This window comes from Eptatretus burgeri, chromosome 1, assembly GCF_056783735.1.
Source record: "Eptatretus burgeri isolate ZD-2024b chromosome 1, Ebu_testis_v1, whole genome shotgun sequence".
NCBI lineage: Eukaryota > Metazoa > Chordata > Myxini > Myxiniformes > Myxinidae > Eptatretus > Eptatretus burgeri.
The window spans coordinates 138,433,806-138,453,290 of NC_140961.1; the positions used below are offsets into that span (position 1 = coordinate 138,433,806).

The 19,485-nt window shown below is 47.3% G+C and overlaps 1 protein-coding gene and 1 non-coding gene across 6 annotated transcripts in view; one reads left to right on the top strand and one right to left on the bottom strand.

Annotated features, from left to right (window-relative positions):
• NPHS1 (NPHS1 adhesion molecule, nephrin) overlaps positions 1–19,485 on the top strand; it is a 258,041-nt gene that overhangs the window by 162,038 nt on the left and 76,518 nt on the right. The window lies entirely within an intron of this gene.
• On the bottom strand, positions 12,763–12,881 carry LOC147035577 (5S ribosomal RNA). Its single transcript, XR_015050046.1, has one exon. It is a non-coding gene; the product is annotated as a 5S ribosomal RNA (ribosomal RNA).

The following is a 19,485-nucleotide window of genomic DNA, read 5'->3' on the forward strand; positions in this document are numbered from 1 at the left end:
TGGATAAAATCAGTACGGTGAGGGTGGATAAAATCATACGGTGAGGGTGGATAAACATCAGTACGGTGAGGATGTCGAAACATCAGTACGGTGAGGATGTCGAAACATCAGTACGGTGAGGATGTGGAAATATCAGTACGGTGAGGATGTGGAAATATCAATACGGTGATGCTGTGGAAACATCAGAACGGTGAGGCTGTGGAAATATCAACACGGTGAAGGTGTGGAGACATCAGGAGGGTGAGGATGTGGAAACATCAGTGCGGTGAGGGTGTGGAAACATCAGTACTGTGAGGGTGTGGAAACATCAGTGCGGTGATGGTGTGGAAACATCTGTACGGTGAGGATGTGGAAACATCAGTACGGTGAGGATGTGGAAATATCAGTGCTGTGAGGGTGTGGAAATATCAGTGCGGTGAGGGTGTGGAAACATCAATACGGTGATGGTGTGGAAACATCAATACGGTGAGGATGTGGAAACATCAATACGATTAGGGTGTGGAAACCAGTACGGTGTAGTGTGTGGAAACATCAGTATGGTGAGGATGTGGAAACATCAGTGCGGTGAGGGTGTGGAAATAGTGCGGTGAGGGTGTGGAAACATCAGTACGGTGAGGATGTGGAAACATCAATACGGTGAGGGTGTGGAAACATCAATACGGTGAGGGTGTGGAAACATCAATACGGTGATGGTGTGGAAACATCAATACGGTGATGGTGTGGAAACATCAATACGGTGAGGATGTGGAAACATCAATACGGTTAGGGTGTGGAAACCAGTACGGTGAGGATGTGGAAACATCAGTACGATGAGGATGTGAAAATATCAGTACGGTGAGAGTGTGGGAATATCGGTACGGTGAGGATGTGGAAATATCAGTACGATGAGGGTGTGGAGACGTTTCTCCGCGTTTTCTGCTCCATTGATTCACAAAGGCGGTTGTTGGGGATTTTTACAACGATGATGAAAGATTATTTCAATGTGTTTTGAAGTCGTTGGGAAGAAACTTTCCTTAAAAAAAATCACCAAACACAGGAGGAAAGTTTTTGGCTTCGCGCATGTAAGTGGTTTCCACCCCTATTTTCGGGCATTCCCTGACTTGAGTGGCATTTTTGAAAGTCACAAAGACTACTACTGGTCATGAAATTTGGTTCATTGCACAGAGGTTTCCATAGGACCTTAAAATATATAGGTTCATGGGTCTATGATGTATATTACTGAATCTATAGGATTTTTATTGAATATACATGCCCAGTATTGGCCTTTTTTCTTGTTTCACCTTAAAATATGACATATATTAGACCATGCAAAAATACAACATATAAAAATTTCTCTATGAAATTGCTCATCTCATCAAAAGGTTGTCACCCACCATCTGAGAAAATCAGCATTTGTGTCGGTCAGTGGTGGGTTCGCATGATATATGCACATTCTGGCATATTTTTATTTTTTCTTGTTTTATTGCCCTTTTCGAGCCTGGGACTATGAAATCCCCGAACAAAATGACTAGTTTATCAATAAGTCATATTTACGAGTCTTAAATTATTCAACTTATTCCCAATAATCAATGTAAAAAAAATTGAGATGATCCGGGGGGATACTTAATTACAGCGGCTTGACCAAACTTTCCAACCCAAATGTCCGACTGCACGTCACGTTTCAAAAAAAATGCATTTATTCTTCTGTGCATCAGATTATTTTCACTAAAATTTATTTACAAATGGGGCACAGTGATATAGATATAATAGTATAAAAAAATATTGAAAACATGCATGGCTTTGGTTTAGACTTTCGAGTAATTTTGCATTTTTGTCTGACTGCATGTCACACTTTTTTGAATTTGATAAAAAAAATTATTTTCTTAAAATTAAAAAAAAAAAAAATTCCAGGTATTTAAAAATATTTTATTAACTTAGAAGGCAGTTAAAACAGTTTTGGAGAATTTACAGAGCTTTTTGTTACTCCCAGAATTTATTGAATTGAAAATTTACGTCCAAGAATTTGTTCGATACATCTTCGATCTTCTCTCTTCTCGTGCTTTTCAGCATCTGACAGTCACTGAATAGAGCAGTAATAAAAAAATAGGTTTGTATTATTTCTTAATAATCCCAGAAATTGGTATTTTGATTATTAGATTAGTTGCTGGAATAAGTTGCATACTACAACGTTCATTTATTTTGCCAAAAAAGAAAAATTAGGTAATTTCATTGAAAACTCGCAAAACCATCAGAATAGGTACACCTTCTTCAAAGTATGATATTTTGGTGTATATATGTAATTAAGCTATACGGTTTTTTGTTCTGAACTCGGTTAGACTTACACTATCAGGAAAATGTAGTGAGAAGGCAATGGAACAAACTTCATTTTTTGACATTTTTGAAACAGAGTGGTAACCACTGACATGCGCTTAGCCTTTTATGTTTTAACAATTAAACCAGATTCAGGAGAATCACAAACTCACGTTTTTACCCAGTTATACAAATATGAAGGGGAATGAAGAGTGTTTTCTGTTGTGGCTAAAATTAAAATATGTCATTTGTCGTTGAGATAAAACAAAGTGTGAAAGGGGAACAAACAACGTTGAGGGAAAACAAAAAACTACAATCATGGCACCCTGACTTGTGGCAATGTTTTTACAGCCAGATGCCCTTGAGTCGATTTCGATGCTGCAGGGATAATTATCAGTGTACTGGTGCTCATTCCGCCGACCTTCAGAAGGATGACAGGCTCAGTCAACCCCCCTGATGTGAACTCAGTGGCCAGCGGGGCTAGAACTCAGGATCGCAAAGATCCCAAGCCACAGCCTTAACCATGAAGCCACACCAGGCTCATTCTGGTGTAACGAAAATTAAAAGATTAATTGTCATTCGTGGATGAGGGAAAACAAAGGGTGACTCCCCCTGCAGGGCAAAAAGCCTACAACACCCGGTGTTCCCTGGCAGTCTCCCATCCAGGTACTAACCTTTAACTGGGCCCGAACCTGCTTAGCTTCCGAGATCGGGCGTATTCAGGGTGGTATGGTCGTAGGCAACAACAGCTCGTCATTAAAGCTTCATGAAGATGAACACAAACAAAGAAAACACAAGAAGGAAATCATTTTTAGCTTTTCAGCTCCTTCCCAGACGCCATCACACTCAAAAAAACATATTCACATGGAATTAAAACCGGAAGAAGAAGAAGCGGCACCATCACAAGATGATTGACCTGCGAACAATCGTTTCCTTCCTTCCAACACTGTGGTTCTTCAGACGTAAATCCATTGGAGAGGAATTATGTCAAACACGAACAAATCAGGAGTTTCTCTGCAATACAGCACTCACTCCTTCTGGAACTCCGACACAATGTCAGTTTTTCTTCCAATCCCACTCTTAGGAGTTCAAGGGAACAACAGGTGGAAGATACAACACTTATAAAAGTGGCCGTCCCTCATAAAAACACGTAATATTGTTGTGGACCGGGGTTCGGTGGCGATAAACGACCACTCGGTGGAGCAGTAGAGTCGTCTCCCACCAAACACCCGGAATTTAGGTCGTGACTCTCGGATAAGTCCAAGAGTTCATGGGTCCCTTAGCGGACCGTGGTCGCCAATATTTTGACGGCGTGGGGTGGGGTTAATTGCCTAATTTCAATATACCTAAATACCCACGTCATCCAACTACAGGGGAAAACCACACCCTCGACGGACCTCGGGCAGAACGGACCGTTTACCGAGCCGATCCGGGTGTAAACCGAGCGGGGATTACCAAGATGCGTCGGTCCAAATGAACAATTTACAGCACCAACGGCCTTACTATTTCTCAAACCCGCACTGTGCTGGGTCAATGAAAGAAAACACGAACAACAAACTGGAACATTTAACAGGGGGGGGTTATTTTACAATAGGCAATAATCAGGAAGGGAGACACAGAGCAGAGTTATCACGAATAAAGAAATGTAATGTATAATGAACAAGGCACTTTGCGATTCTACTTACAGACGGGGCCCACGGACACACACCCAAAAGAACACACACACACGCCACCAAGACTGCAGACGAAGCCAATTGCCACCAAGACTGCAGACGAAGCCAATCCCCACCAAGATTGCAGACGAAGCTAATTGCCACCAAGACTCAGATGCTAAGCAGTCGCCACGATCACTCTCTACTCTCTTTAGGCGGGAGGGGTTTCTTTCCTCGCCTCCTGATTGGACGGTTCCATCGTGCAGTCCGCTGGCCGTCCCTCATTGGTCAGGCCCACAGTAGGCGGGGCAACTCCCACCTTTCTGGGGCAGAATCGGATCTGAGGCGATGGAGGCTCCGCCCACGCCTTCAGCCAAAAACACGTGCGCAATGATGACCGGGTTGAGTCAGGGACGGTGCCGTTGTTGTTGATGTAATAAACCTAACTATAAAATAACTCACAGCGCACACACAAAATTCCCATTAGACAGAATGACAGGACCCTGACTAAAAACACATACTTACCGAAATAACTGAACTGCGGGAACTGCTATCTGTTATCTGTTTGTGTGCACAAGGCTTCCAAATGTGTAACAATGTCATGAGATTCCTCACAAAGAACGTCAACACACAAGGAGGCCAATGGACCATTCAAGTCTGTGTGATGATTGCTTGTTTGTTCTCTTTCTTGGTCAAGTGTTGAGGATCAAGTGAAGCAAGGAAGCAAAACGTACCATTTTCAGTTTTTCTTGTGACCCGACCGGGGTTCAAAGCCCTGACCTTCCAGACTCAGAGCAGACACTCTGGCCATGAGCAATCCAAGTGTGGATGAAGGCTCCCCTGTGGGGCAAACTTCATGGTTGATTCCTTCTCCTTTGTGAAACGGTAACATTTCTCTTTATTTCTCCTTTGTGTTTTTTCACCGCTGTACATTTGGTGGTTATTAATCCAATCGCAACCACACTTGACAGGGGGTGTTAGGGTCACACGATGGAGGTTGAAGCGATTTAACTTCCCGCCATCCCCAAGGAGGGGGTTCCGCCTTGTACAAACTCCGTGTTGAGGTGTATAATCGGTTATCATGGCTTTCATGGGGCACACGCTCTGGATGTAATAATTATTATAACCACAAACGTTTCAATCAACTCTGTCTAACGAACAATTACATTTTTAAACAGTCGCTGTGAAACTGAAAGAAGTTTCGAAAACTCGACGTGATTAAGGCATTCCATACTTATGGCGTCCCCCTCAGAGCCGTCTTGACTTGCTCGGCCTCGATGGAAGCGGCAACAATCCTGACCAATCAAAGCTGCTCACATGAGTCTTTACACATAATTGATGAAGGTTAAACGATTCAGGTTGTAGCGATTTAACTTGCCCCCCTTCCCAATGTAATGTTCCACATTGGGGTTGGGGGTGGGGGGGGGTGAGCCACATTGAGGTGTATGTCGGTGTTAAGATAGCTAATGGTGACGTTTTTCCAAAGTCATTTCTTAAAACAAGACGAAGAACACCACCAAGAGTTCTGGCATCATATTAATGTTGTTACAAAACAAGTGTTAATACGAGTGATATCCCCTCTCACCAAAGGGTTTTTCTTCCTTGGAGAAACACCGTGTTGACAGATATAAATGGCTCATCGTGGCAATTCGTGGGGAGAAGAGGGAAAATCCCATCAGGATTAAAATATAATAAACCACAAACACTTGATGTTATGTTTTTTAATCGTCGCCACTGCCGTTTTACACTAAACTGAGAGAAATCTGGAGGAATCCCGACATCCTTGAGGGATGCTGCACTCATCGCGTCCACCACAGAATAACAAGCCGAGACAAGATCTACTGGAATCTATATATACCCCCCCCCCCCCCCCACGAGAGGACAAAAGCATGACCCTGTGGCTGACGTCAGGTTGGGACGGACTCGTAATATTTCAATAAGTTATCAGCAGAACAGTTGAGATACATTTTAACAAAGCTCAGCAAAACTAGTCATTTACTCAATCACTTTTCTAGAAAGCACTTATTATTGAACATGTTGGGAGATCCTGTGTCACCACAGTTCATCATGATGTGACAATTTGTCCATTTGACAAAACGAGAAAAACACGTGACGTAAACAAATAGAAGATCAACACAGTCGTGAAAACGAACTCTTTTTCTGTCCCAACTCAATGTTTTTTTCCCGGTAATACCTTATTTAACAGACTTTCTATTCTCTCGCACCCCTCGTGTACACTTCCTGAACCTAACAAGCCACCTCGTGGACTGAAACCTATTACAACAAGAGTAAGAATCCCTTTGCAACACATGTCCCTCACCGGTCCCAATGAATGTTCGGGAGAAAAAAATTTGTCTGCGTTTAACACATGGTCGAGCCGAAACCGGAGCCATCATGAAGAAGAAGAAACTCTACTCCACTGTTTCGTTCGTTTCGAGGCTTTGCTTATTTCAAATTAAAAATAACCCGATGGACATATATGAAGCTAAAACATGCGTACAGCTGATGTACATATTGTTGCGGATCCGGGGTGGCGGGATTCTCACCCGGTCCAAGGCACCACCCTCACCACCACAGTCTCCGAGGTTTACAACGCCGGCCGGCTCAGCACAGGTCTCGGTTCACGCGTCTTCAATCGCGATACCAATGTAATCCTTGTACCTTGCTAGTTTGGGAAATAGAACCCCTGGTTACAGACTGGTTTTGTCAGATGCCGATCGTTTTCTGCCAGTCTGTAACCATTTTTGGTTTTATATGCCAATCGAACGGATCGTTCCCCAACGCGACACAAATTAATCCATAGCGGCAATTTCATACGAATTAACCAGATTTATTGGGGAACATTGGGGATCACAACACAAGCAAAATTCATGACAATGGTTTTATTAACAATCCTCAACCCGTTCTTAACTTGGGAACCACGGTCTACAGGTTTCGAGGGGGTCGCTACCAAAATATGCCTTATACAACACGTGCAGACAAAGACAAACAGCATGCATGCAAGACAAGACAGAGTACTTGGTGATGTCTCATGGACAAGAGGAAAGTGTCAAAAAGCACGAATGTCGCTCTTAACAAGCGGATGTCCACGGATTCGAACTCCCAGCTCGAACCACGCCGCGTGGCAAAATGGCGCTTGTCCTTTTGTCGCAGACCTCACACACGCGGTCTCTGGCGCCGTGCAATGTCGACAGCACAAGTCCGCCAGATCAACGATGGGCCTCAGCCGATCTCTCTCCAGGGTTCAGCATACAAATCCAGGCCTGGCCCGTTCACCAGACAAGGCCCAAATCGAGGTTCTGAGCTCCGCAGGTGGATCGACAAACGTGTCGCGCCGTTGGTGTGAGTAGGGACCGTCAGAAGCTCCGGCGTCTCCTCTCCTGCCTTCCTGCCTCGAAGCCCAACTTCCGCTTCGTCCTCTCAGTTCCTCTCTCTATCGAATCACCTTTTCTTTCCTTGGAGTTGATTGCCGATTCGACGTGCAGGCCGCCTCTCAAAGCCGGCTGTCGTCCCTCTCACGGCAGAATCCTCGACGTGCAGGTCGGTTCAGCGTCTCTCCCGGCAGATCCAACACTATGCCTCCTTCATTCGCTCGCTTCAAAGCGACTCCGAGCATGCCTCGAGAACCCGACTGTTCTTCACACACAACACTCTTTTACGAAGCCTTCGTTTCTCTCGCTTCGAAGCCACTCTGAGCATGCCTCGAAAACCCGACTGTTTTCCATACACAATCCTCCTTTCTCCCCTTCGTTTCTCTCTCGTTTTTGCTCGCTTCGACACACGAGGACGCCTTCTCTCTGCGACTCCGACAAACTCCTCCCCTTTCGCGTCACTTCCTCCCTCTCGCCCCACCATCTCTCCAGGCCACACCCCATCAGCCGACAGGGCGGGGCCTATCGTCCGTGATGGGGAAGAATAAGAGGGAGCCCTTGTTTCACCACCACTGTACGAACATAAAACAGCCTTTTACATCTCCCGATACACATATAACGTCCTTTTTCCCAAACAACCTATCCATACATGCATTTAATGGGGGATCTGAGCTAATGTTATATTTAGTCGTCCAATAAGGGTCATTTCCGTAACAATATATATAATACATCGTCGTTATACACCTGAAATCATTCCACTTGCATCGGGCATGGAATAACACCCAGGCTGAAAAGACCTGAGGCCTGCCGAGCTGTGGTCTTTCATGGTGTGGTGTCGTGATAGTGGTGCTTCGAAGGCAGACACGAGCGGGGGAACAGTCGAGCCTGGCTTCGTTGCACAAGCGGGAGCGCGAGCGTACGTTGCCCGCAACTCTCCTTTATTACGTACTCAATGCACTCACGAGCCGCGGCGACTACGGCAACCACTACCACGCCTCAGGCGGCACGCACTCCTATATCCCTTGCACGCGCGTGATCACGCCGACCACTCCTCCACATCATGCCCTGCCCCCGCAGGCCCGCTCCACCACACTCCTCCCTCCTAAAACTATGATTATTAAATGATCATCATCATAATAAGCATAAGCAGCACAATATACCACAATATAAAAGCAGACAAGGTACAAAAAAGAAAAAGCATAGGCACATCACACCATATAACGTGTCGACGCGAGCGAGTGGAGCTGCAACGGCCAGGTCCTGAAGACTGAGTTGCACCATGAACCCACAAAACCCCGACCGCGTTACAGATATGAAGCAGCAAGGCGAGAAGCACAGCAGCACTACGCAGCAAAAGCGCCCCCAGGCGGCTCATGCTTACATGCCCTCCGGCGAGGCCATGGCGACCTCCCGAGCAAACCTCCCCCGGCACCATCAAACGCCTCCGGCCGACAAGGCGGTACATCTCCCCCAGCCAGACCTGAAGCAGATAAACATTCCGAGGCCGGAAGCCCGCTGTCTGGAAGCCGTGGCGCCAACGCCAGACCCGACTGACCTTGGGTGGGGACGCTGAACAGCGCCGTTGGCTGGATGCAACGAATACTCCATAACAACCCACGCACTACAATCAGTTGAGATTCCAATGCATGTCCAAACGGCCTCGGGCGAGAACAGAGAGTTGCGCCTCAGGCGCCAGGCACGTCTGACCTTGCCGAAACCAGAGGTGGGGGTAACGCTGAACAGCGCACCAGCCCCGGCACTGAGTCGATCTCTGAGATCCACACGGCAATTAGACGGTAGCAACTCCATTCCAACCACACTTTAACCTCAGGCCCGTCACAAAGCAATAAGAACATCATTGGTGCAATTGCAAACTCCTTTTTTCGTACAGCGCGTTCTCCCGATAAAATCCCCGCACATGACAAAGTAACAACCCGTGGCCCGTGGCAGCGGTAGGCCAATAAAACCTCTTTATTTGCCACCATCACTCCCAAAGACTCCACATCACATTGATCACAATGCAAATCCCATCGATTGATCTCAGGCAAACCTATCCTCACACATGAACTGTCGGCATTTATCTCAACAACGTTAAACCACATCACTTGAGCAATGAAAAACAAATACGCAATGAACAGCAACCCATAAACCACATCACGTGTCCGTCTCTTGGTTGTCGTCGCAACGTTGCGAGGACCTGCTCGCCGCCGATGGTCGCGATCCGCGAACTCCTTGAACGCGACGGGCTCGCTGCAACTCCCCGTCGAAATCGCCTGACCGACACAGGCGCGCATTGCCTCATGAGCGCAGCCGAAGCGCGAGAGCTCAGCGCGAGAGCTGGCACGGCTCCCGTTGCTTCCGAACTGCACATCACCGTTGCAGGCAGCAACGAACGGCCGCTCCCGTTGCATCGATGCGGCTCCCGCCGCCAGAACCTCGCCCTCGGGTCTCGAAGGAAGCAACGAAGGAAGCACCGGCGCACCCGGAGGTACGAACTGGAGATCCAGCTCGAGGTGCGTCAACCAGTCCCGACCCAAAATGGCGGGCCCCTCCCCTCGCACCACAAACACCGAGAGTAGGGTGCTTCGACCCCGGTAGAGCACCGAGACGTCGGCCACCGCAAGCGGTGCAATCGCTTCGCCGGTGTACGTGCACAGCGACAAGGTCGTCTTGACCAGGCGAACACCGCGAAGACTACGAGCCGCCCGCTCGCCCATGACCGACACTGCAGCCCCGGTGTCCACGTAAAACACGGTCGGCTCACCATTCACCTCGACTTCCACCGTGATCGATGTTGTCACCTCCGGACCAATGGAAAACAGACTCAACATTGGTTGCATCTCCTACTCTGGCCCGCCGGCATCACCATGACCCGGCTGCAGGCCGCTCTCCAGGTCACTGGGGTCCTCCCGCACCTCGCCATCCAAGACCCCAATGGAGGTCCCCGCCATCCGACACACACGTTTCAAATGTCCCACCTTGTGACAATGCAAACACACGGTGTTTTTATACGGGCACACCCGTCGCAGGTGCGGACCACCACACCCCCAGCACCCCTGGACATCCACCTCGCTCCCGGTGCGGCCGCGCTGCGGCATGCGCCCCCGGCCCGCACCGCCAGACGCGCGCGCGACCTGTGGCACCTGGGTCATCGCGTGGACCCTGGGATCAGCCGACATGCCCCAGCTGGAGCTACTCATTACGTCCTGGCCGGCGATGGTGCGGACATCCGTGAGCGTTTGCTCGACAGCTGAAGAAGTCTCGACCGCAGAGTCGAATGTAACATCGCTCACCCGCAGGATGGCCGCTACCATCTTCACGTCTCGCAGACCTGAAATGAAACGATCTCTGAGTCGCGCCGGGCGCTCCTCTGCTGTGAACTTGCAAGCCACGGCCGAATGCTTCACCCGTGCCACGAAATCTGCAACGCGCTCCTCTGCACCCTTCGCGTGGTGATCGAACTGGTACCGAGCGAGCTGCAATGACTTCTCCGGCGCCAAGTGGGTCTTCATCTTCTCCACGATATCCTGAAACGATAGCTCATCATCACTGGGTTTATCTGGCGCCACCAAATCACTCAGCAGTCGGTAGTGCTCCGTTGACAGCGAGGCGAGCAAGATCGACTTGCGCTTGCCTTCATCATCTACATCATTCGCGTGGAAGTAGCAGCCCAATTGTTCAGAAAACAATTCGAAGTCATCTCCCACGAAGACGGGCACGCGTCCGTGCGCCGTGCCCCGACCTTCTGCCATGCTCGTGCTGGTGAGACCCCTGGCCCCGGAGCCTGTGCACGCGGCGTGCGAACCTGCGATGCGCTCTTCGCGATGCGCTCCTCCGGAACCTCGAACCGCACGGGGTGCGCTGAGTTACTCGCTGCCGATCCGCACGCAACCACCCTGCACACGCCGATCCGAACAGCCTCGTCGCCAAACTGTGGTGTCGTGATAGTGGTGCCTCGAAGGCAGACACGAGCGGGGGAACAGTCGAGCCCGGCTTCGTTGCACAAGCGGGAACGCGAGCGTAGGTTGCCCGCAACTCTCCTTTATTACGTACTCAATGCACTCACGAGCCGCGGCGACTACGGCAACCACTACCACGCCTCAGGCGGCGCGCACTCCTATATCCCTTGCACGCACGTGATCACGCCGACCACTCCTCCACATCATGCCCTGCCCCCGCAGGCCCGCTCCACCACATGGCACAAGAGTGCATGATTTTTTGGGGGTGGAGTCAGGGCAGTTGACCAGCCAATGGGTGTAAAGCAGTTGGGCGGAGTCAGAGCAGCTGCACACTGACCCATACATAATATGTGATATTTTCTTAGTCCAAAAAGGGCAAAACTGTGTGAAAAAAATAGACGAAACACCCTGAAACTCGAAATGATTCTGTAACTTATCATAGTAAAGCCATGTACCAACTTTCAGTTCAATATGTTAAAGGGTATGTGACCAACATCTGAAAAACCACAAATGGGACAAGGAAGAAACAGACAGACAGAGAGTAAACCGATGGGATTACAGCTGTGTTGCTGATGCAGTGCCCCTGTAGGTGGGGCAGGAATTTGAAAGTTGGTCAGGGTGCCGGCGAGAGCTCGCCAACTTTTTGTGAAAGACACCGTTGGATCTTCAACAGCCACAAACTAATGCTGGCAGAAGAGACAGGACGAAGCTCCACTATCAACGTTTCCCCATCATCAGGGGACTGTCAAAATACACTCCACGGTGAACAGTGTACATTGATCGTACATGGACAAGGGAGAAACCAAGTGAGACACGGAGGCTGCAGTGGGGGGTGAGGAGCAGATTCTGTGAATGGACAATGAGGGAAACATTTCTTTATCATCGGCTCATGGTGTGTGTGTGTGTGTGTGTGTGTGTGTGTGTGTGTGTGTGTGTGTGTGTGTGTGTGTGTGTGTGTGTGTGTGTGTGTGTGTGTGTGTGTGTGGGTGTGTGTGTGTGTGTGTGTGTGTGTGTGTGTGTGTGTGTGTGTGTGTGTGTGTGTGTGTGTGTGTGTGTGTGTGTCAAAACAGAAGTTAGATCGCTGGATGATGAGACAGCAGAGCTGATGCAATGTTCCATGTTTGAACCCGACAATGCGTTTCACTCGGAACAAATCAATAATGTCATCAGCACGTGATCCACGTGCTGATGACATTATTAAATAAACACGAGCTCCCTTACAAGGAATTTCAAGACAAGCAGAGACCATGAGGCCGATCAAGGTTGCGCAATGGTGGTCAACCAATGATTGTTTGTCCATGCTCTTTCGTTTTTAAATGCAATTCACAATCAAACCAAGTTCAGGAGAATCACAAACTCACGTCTTTTCCCGATTATATAAACATGAAGGGGAATGAAGTGTGTTTTGTTGTGATTAAAAGAAAAAGATTAATTGTCATTCGTGGATGAGGGAAGGCAAAGTGTGACCCCCCCCCCCCTTGGAGGGCAAAAAGCCTACAACACCCGGTGTTCCCAGGCGGTCTCCCATCCAGGTACTAACCGGGCCCGAACCTGCTTAGCTTCCGAGATCGGACGAGATCGGGCGTATTCAGGGTGGTATGATCGTAGGCAACAACAACAGGTCATTAAACCTTCATGAAGAGGAAAACTAACAAAGTAAACACGAGGAGGGAAATAATTTTGGCTTTTCAGCTCCTTCACAGACGCCGTCACACTAAAAAAAACATATTCACATGAAATGAAACCTGAAGAAGAAGAAGAAGCGGCACCATCACAAGATGATTGACCAACGAACCATCGTTTCCTTCCTTCCAACACTCCGGTTGTTCAGACGTAAATCCATTGGGGAGGAATGATGTCAAACACGAACAAATCAGGAGTTTCTCTGCAATACAGCACTCACTCCTTCTGGAACTCCAACACAATGTCAGTTTTTCTTACAATCCCACTCTCTGGAGTTCAAGGGAACAACAGGTGGAAGATACACTTATAAAAACACGTAATATCATGAGTTTCCTCACAAGGAACTCCAACACACAAGGAGGACAATGGACCATTCAAGTCTGTGCGATGATTGCTTGTTTGTACTCTTTTTTTGGACAAGTGTTGAGGATCAAGTGAAGCAAGGAAGCAGCACGTACCATTTTCAGTTTTTCTTGTGATTCGACCGGGGTTCAAATCCCTGACCTCCCAGAGTCAGAGCAGACACTCTCACCATTACCAATCCAAGTGTGGTTGAAGGCTCCCTGTGGCTCAAACTTCATGGTTGATTCTATCTCCTTTGTGAAAGGGTAACATGAACAACCATCACACACAAATGATTACAAAAAAAAAAAGAGCAGAATTTCACAAAAGAACTGCACAGAACAGAAGTTTATAAAAGCTCAAGGGATTGGTGAACAAGAGGGTGGATGAACTGGGATGGAGACTCAGTACTAATAATGACGCAAAGACAAAGAAATAAAGGAACAGATTTTTTAGAATGACAGGACACACCGATAAGTGCAGGTTCTGTAAAGATGATAAAACAGTCACCTTCTTTAGGGATACATCACACGAAAGTCAGAACAACGGTATGAACAAAGGTACAACAATGTTCACAGAATAATACATCGACATGTTTCCAAAAAAACACCAATATCCCAGTCCCTGATTTACACTTTCCATAACAATAGATAATGATGACGAAACACTCACCTGTGACTCAGCAATATCTGAGGCATTTTTGCACACCGAATCCACTCCATCAAGTGTGAATAATGAAAACAAGCCTCTGTGTATAGATACAGAACGGTACAAACAAATCAAAATGAAACAATAGACATGCCAAATGAGGTATTGATGAGCCGCATGACGGTCGTCTAGATGTGTTTGAACCCAGAGTGGTCAAAGTACCAAGACCTCAACATGACGAGAACTTGGAAAATGAATACAAAGACATCACAGCACTAAGACATGACTGGAGTTCAAAAACAGAACAATTCACAGTTCACTTGGAAAGGATACCATGACGAACGAGAACGGCACTGCAGAGCACGAACCTCTGCCAAGCTGAACAGTTTCCCTTTCATTTCCCACTGAAAGGCCGGATCTGGATCCGGAACTGAACCAAAATCTAATCGGCTTGTTCTTGTCACCAAACCAACTCATCCACCTAGTGTTCTCATAAACTGGACATAACTTTTTGAAATATAGTGCTATCTATCGTTTTTGGCCCAATCTCTCAATAGTGAAGAATCACTTCACCCTTTGAACCCTGAGTTTGTTGGACTATCGGCTCCCTGATCCTGGGCTCCCTGGAGAAAATGCGGCAGTTTGGGTATACGGAGCTTTGAATAGCTGCCGGAAAACCGGCAGTTCCTTCAATTCATTCTGTCCTATCGTCAGTCCTTTTACCTCCTTCATTGTGTTCCCGATCTCTCCCACCAGTCTGGCCTCGCTCTCCCTCATCTCTTCCCGGACACCGATCCTACACTCCATTACCTCCTCTCGCTCCGGAGCCATTTCTCTGCCCATCGCTTCACTCATCTCCCATCGCTTCACTCGCCATTGTCCGCACCAATAAATTTAACGAAAATTTAGTCCAACAGTTCTGAATTTTGAGGTGCGTGAAGTACACCACAGATCGGCCACCTGACACCAATTTATTGATCAATAGGTTCGAAAAATATCCCACTCCTGGACAGCAGTTTGGTACGGCCAAAGTTACCGAGACACCAGTTTGTAACTCAGGGGGTTTAATCCCCGTTTGTCCTCAGAAGAGCCGGACCTGGGGCCACCACTCACGATTAACTTTGTGGTACGGTGGGTTTCGTTGGAACCACGAACGCCAATAAATAAACCACGAGTTCCAGTGTCCACTGTCTAACTGGAGGTCACGTGGTTACCTGAACGGGCAGCACGCCCTCGGCAAGGCACCAATCTTTTCTTGCTTAGATCTTAATTAGGGAGGCTGAGCGTTTAACCGCTGGTGCCTGCTGACCATTATTGGTCAATTTGTGTGGTAATTACCTCCCAGTCTATCTTGGTTCGGCCCATGCTGGATCAATTCCTTATGCATATTTACATCGTCGACATGGCCTACCGGGGCCTGCCCGTGTTAGTCCGCCATTGTCCGCACTAATAAATTTAACTAAAATTTAGTCTAACAGCTCTGAATTTTGAGGTGCGTGAAGTACACCACAGATCGACCACCTGACACCAATTTATTGATCATGAGGTTCGAAAAATATCTCACTCCTGGACACCAGTTTGTTACTCAGGGGGTTTAATCCCCGTTTGTCTTCGGAAGAGCCGGACCTGGGACCACCACTCACGATTAACTTTGTGGTACGGTGGGTTGCTTTCGAACCACGAACGCCAATCAGTAAACCACGAGTTCCAGTCCACCGTCTAATTATGCCGTTTAACTGGAGGCACGTGGTTACCTGAACCGGGAACACGCCCTCGGCAAGGCACCAATCTTTTCTTGCTTATATCTTAATTAGGGCGGCCGAGCGTTTAACCGCTGGTGCGTGCCGACTATTATTGGTCAATTTGTTTGGTAATTACCTCCCAGTCTATCTGAGTTCGGACAATGCTGGAACAATGGAAGGAAAGGACAAGCACGGACAGGTTGGAAGGTCAGCACAGCAATTTATTTACAAGAAAATAAATAAATAAAAATAAACCAATGTCACCCGCAGGGTGACCTGTATCTTGCCAAAAGGTGACCACGTGTGACTTCTTGAAGGTCACACTGAGGTGAACAGAGCTGCTATCCACCAGGAACGACTCCTTGAGGAATATCTGCCTACGAGAGATTCCGATGAGAATCGTTCTACAGAGTAACAATGATAAATATGCCTTTGCCTCATAACGTCACCAAATGACGTCATAATGTCTCAAGCTTGACATATCTAGAAAGCACTCAGAGGTGTTCAATTTGAGGTATTACACGATATGGTTCCCAAAACTTAAAAATTTGACCTTGGGGTCAAATATGTTTGACCTCAGGCGCGAACCATGAAGGTCAAGGCCAATCGCCACCAAAAATTAATCAGCTGAGCGCCAGACCATGAACTATATCCCCATGAAGTTTGAAGACGATCCGATCAAAATTACTCAAAAAATAAGGGTTTCGTCGACTCCCCTGATTTGCAACAAAGTGACCTTGATCTTTGACCTTGACCTTCAAATTTTTATGCGCTGAAAGGGACCTCTATAGGCCTCTGATATGCGAAGTTACAAGAATTTCCAATGATAACTGTGCTCTGCAGAATTTTTTATATGTATTTACAAACAAAAAAATTAAAATTAAAAAAAAACATACAATCTGACTAACATATCTTGCAAAAACTTCGTTTTGGCAAGATAATAAAAATAACTTTTTTTTTTTCATCAAGTAAGAATATGTTAATTTGAAACAATCAAATTATTCACAAGCAAATACTGTAAATAATCAATCAGGCCAAATCAATCAAAATTATCACAAGCAAATAAATAATTAATTAGGCACTGATAGATATTGAGACAAAGAGAAGATGGTTATCTCCATGCCTTCCTAAACGATTAAACACAGACAAGGGTACCCAGCAGATCCTTCGGTGGCAGGGAAGAATTCGTCTCGTTCACCAAATAGAAGTCATACTGTCGTGGTGCCGGGTTTCGGTGGCGAGTACAACCGCTAGATGAGTGGTTTTCAAACTTTTTTTTAGTGGCGACCCAATTTCAGAAACTCTCCTCATAGCGCGACCCAAAACATTCAAAACCCAATTGATAATATATAAGATAAGATTTCACATGACACAAGAACATTTACTGTTTACTTTATTCACCATCGTCATGTTTTCATAGACGAGTAAACGTAGAATAGCCGACAGTATCCAAATAGTACAGTTGAATGTTTCAGAAGTTTATTCCGAATGACATTTAGATATATCAGTGGGAAGGATGAGCCTGTTTTTCAGAAACCAACTTCTCTATTCGTGGCGAAGTAGATGACAATGCCAGGATCATATCATGCTCCATTTCAAGGCGATTTCTGTACTTTGTTTTAATCACCACCATGGTGGAGAACGACTGCTCACAAAAGTATGATGAAGGATATGGCATGAGAACCTTAATGGTGCGCCGTGACAGGGTCGCGTACGACGGCAGCATTTTGCACCAGAATGTCGACAACGAATTCGTCCGCGCAAGAGCCTGCGCTCCTGAATCCTGCTGGAGCTGTACAAGCTCTTCCTGTGCTGTATCATCTTCATCAGCAATCGAGTCCAGTGGAGCCGTGAAAGGGTCCCGAACCACAGAAAAGGACTGCACATCCAGCTCAGGGAAATAGTGCTCGAACTGTTCAATGAGCGACCGAAGGTGGCGTGCTATCTCCCCAGAAAGACTGTCGAGCTCAGTATCATCGTACTGGCAGGTCGTTAGATGCTCCACCAGACGGGGGAAAAGGCTGAAGCGCTTAACAGCTGCTTTGTCTGCCAGTAATTTTAGAGTCGTCAGAAATCCGCTCATTTTGTCGTGAAAAATCATGAGGTTGGCGTCTTTGCCTTGGAGGGAGCGGTTGAGGACATTGAGACGTTCAAAGATGTCAACGAGATAGCACAGTTCTGACAGCCAAGAGTCCGACTCAAGCAATGCTACCCATGCCGTTTTCCCTTGTGTGCGTAGGAACTCCTTCAGTTCATCTTTGAGCTCGTAAACGCGCAGAAGGTTTCCTTGAGATAACCATCTGACTTGAGTGTAGAATAGTAAATTCTTATGGTCGGCGTCCATCTCCTGGCAGAATAGCCTGAATAACCTAGTGTTGAGGGCGCTCGATTTGATGTGATTCACCATTTTTACGACTTCTGAGAGCACTCTCTGCAAGGTTTCTGGCAAAGTACGAGAGGCGAGCGCTTCTCGGTGAATCATGCAGTGTACCATGGAGGTCTGAGGAGCCAACTCAAGCAATTTAGCCTTGAATCCAGAACGCACTCCTAACATTGCTGGCGTGCCGTCTGTTGTAGAACCGAGCAACTTTCCGAAGTCCAGATCACGGTCACGATAAAACTGCTCTACTTTCCCAAAAATATCCTCACCTTTGGTGGTGGCCTCCAATGGTTTGATGAGCAGAGGCTCATCGACAAAGTTATCAGCCTTGATGAAGCGGACCCAGACGATGAGTTGCGCGTACGATGCGATATCAGTGGACTCGTCCAACTGTATGGCGTGCCACGGCGATTCCTTGATCTTCTGTACGACCTGAGCCGTTACGTCCAGACTCATATCTTCAATTCTGCATTGGATGGTGTTGTCAGAGAGGGGTATAACTGCCAGTTTCTTCGCCGCTTCCTCTCCAACCATCAGAGATACCATGTCCTTTGCACGTGGCAGCACGAGTTCTTCCGCAATGGAGTGAGGCTTTTTAGTCTTTGCAACATGGAGCGACACTCGATACGAGGCCTCTAATGCCCGAAAATTGGTCTGATGGCATGTACCCTCTCTGTCAAGACGCGTATTCTTGAGTGCAAGAAGTTTCCTCTCAAAGAACGCGCCCTTCTTATCCTGATAAGGTGCATGTTTTGTAGTCAAATGCCTCTGCAACTTATTTTGTTTCATAGACTCCGTAGAAAGCACTTCGAAACAAATCACACACTGAGGCCTCTGTGCCCCACAATTATCCACCACGTAGTAAAATCCAAGGACCAAAAATTTATCCTGGTAAGAACGTTCTCGAGATTTGCTGGTGGCCGGAGCTGCCATCACAAATAAGGTCTCGAGTCGTACGTGGAGACGTGAATAGACGTTAATGATAGTCACAGCCTGAGTCTGAGAGGTCGTGGATCAAACAACTAATTTACCGCCAAAATGAACCGCCCTTCAGCGAGCCCACGCATCGGCTGGATCCCATTCCAAGCGTCATGTTGCGCCGGTTCCCATACTTTGAACGAACCGTTTATATTACATCCCGTAAAAGCGAAAACCGATCGAAAATAGACAATTTTTTTTTCACTGCAAGCGGACGCCTGCGACCCCACAAAATTTGCTCGGTGACCCCACTTGGGGTCACGCCCTGGGTTTGAAAAACCAAGCGCGAGATGGAGCAGTAGAGTCGGCTCCACTGAACACCCGGAATTTAGGTCGTACCTTTCAGATAAATCTGAAAGGTCACGGGTCCCTTATCGGACCGAAGATTGCCAATCGGTCGACCTCGTGGGATAGGGTTAATTGCCAATTTCAATTTACCTA